General features: G+C 46.2%; 1 pseudogene; it reads right to left on the bottom strand.

Moving 5' to 3' along the window:
• Positions 1-412: 412 nt before the first annotated feature.
• Positions 413-2,064, bottom strand: part of LOC112515143 — a 17,012-nt pseudogene continuing 15,360 nt past the window's right edge.

The following is a 2,064-nucleotide window of genomic DNA, read 5'->3' as shown; positions in this document are numbered from 1 at the left end:
ACTAAGATACAACAATGTCCCCATTGTGATTTATATATGTGGCTCAGTGGGGTGCAAGGGGAGTGTATAGGGCTTTGCCCGGTTATGGAGAAGAGATGGCCTAGATCATATCCTAAGTAGTGACAATTTAAACCAAGTTGCGTCCCGGAAAAGAGTCGGCTAGTTCTAGTATTGCAATGTAAACTAATACTGAAACTCACATTACTTTTAAATTACTCAAGCTATTAACACAAGTCGGTGGTGGTGAAGTGTATGCCATAAAGTTCCATCTAAAAATAAAATCTAATAGTAAAAAGGACTGACACGGACAATTCCCAGACGCGTGGAAAAGAGGAAAAATAAAGAAAGGAAAAAGTAAATTGGAGCTAAAAGGAATGATAGATAAACATGCTTACTCGTGTGGAATATGTCCTCAATGGTCGGCGGGGCGCCGGGATATCTCGGCGAGCATGTCCTTCAACTCAGTCATGAGTCGAGCATCTCGTTCCTCCATCTTCTTCAGTAGCGTCTCTTCATGGGCTTTCAGTGCTTTTTCCATGGTGGTGTGGTGTGTCTGGGCGCTTATTTCCAAGGTGGTCTCTAGCTTGGTGACTTTCTCCTTCAATCTCCGAACTTCATGTGCCAAATTTGTCTCCATGGGGCTGCTGTCCGGAGCAAGTGGGGGCTGTCCGGTCTCACCTCGCGGCGTCTTGCGGATCCGATCAACTGTTTTGCACTCAATAGGTAGTGCATTGGTGGTAAGTGCATCGCCGGGTGGTACTGGGACTTTCGCCTTCTTCATTAAGCCGTGGATCAATGCCGGGAAGTATAATCGTCCGGTAGGTTTCCTAGTACATCCATGAATGGCATCGGAAATGATTGCCCCAACATCAAGTGATCTACTTGCAAGAATACAGTAAAGTAAAAGCATACGAACCAAGGATGTGCTTGAGTCGTGTGTGGTGGGGTGAAATGAGTATCTCAAAAAGTGATTCCACACGGCCGCATTCTTCTTGAGCAGGTTGGTTTGAAACTTGAGTGGGCTGCGCTTTTGTGGTGCCTTCCAAGTGGCTCCCTCTTCCGTTACAACGATCAATACCATCTTCAGATCCTCATCGGTATGGTCATGCAATAACCTGCGATACTCACAGACCGGAGGCGCAATCAAGTCATAGAAAGCATTTATGGCAGTTGGAGAATAGGAGATCTTTTTACCCCTGACATGGACAGAGGTCTTTCGTGTAGAAGACACTGATGCATAAAATTCATGAACCCAAGTGAGGTAATAGGGCTCTCTAACCGTAGCAAATGCCTCCCATCCTCTTTGGAGAATGACGTCATGTATGAAAGGATAGGCCTCTATACAACCCCTGTCAAATCCTCTCTCACCTAGCCCTAAAAAAGTCTTATATTTCTGAAGATTTTTTGGTTTACGGTAGGTCTCATTATGGCTGTCCGTAGCTCTAGTGCGTGCTTTTTTCTTGGGCGGGCTAGGTGGTTCTTGATGGCGTGTGGATCTCCGAAGTTGGGAGAATGGAATGTCCTCGTCCGGAGTCCACTCTGAGTCGTCAGACTCAACCCGATGCCTCGTTGTGAACCTCTCAATCGGGACTAGGCCAGAGTCAGTAGAGGTCTGATTGCTATCTGCATTGGACCTGGCCGGAGAGGGAATAGAGGTAGGCTGGCAGTCTGGAAAGGCATCAAAGCCAGTACTCACCAATGGTGCAGTGTACGTGGGATTGACGAGTGGCATGGGCATGCAGGCATCATATGCATCAGAAGTCATGTGAGAGATGGGAATGTAGATAGGAAAAGGAGGAAGTGCATAGAATGGATTATTAAATCTGTCGAATGCAATGGTGATCGGTGGAGGAATGTAATGCTGTGATGTCAAGTCTACTATGCCCAAATCGACCATGGGAGAATCATTAATGTGTTGATGTGATGTGTGTGCATCCATGAGAGTGATGACATCCGAAGAGGTGGTGGAAGTTGGCCATTCAAGCAAGTGAGTATGGTCCTCCTCTTTCATGAAAAAGGCATTTAAATCAATATCAAAGAGAGAGTCCTCTCCGAGCATTTCCT

The sequence above is a fragment of the Cynara cardunculus genome (genome assembly GCF_001531365.2).
Source record: "Cynara cardunculus var. scolymus isolate 2C chromosome LG 7, CcrdV1, whole genome shotgun sequence".
Lineage (NCBI taxonomy): Eukaryota > Viridiplantae > Streptophyta > Magnoliopsida > Asterales > Asteraceae > Cynara > Cynara cardunculus.
This window is presented reverse-complemented; position numbering and strand designations above follow the sequence as displayed.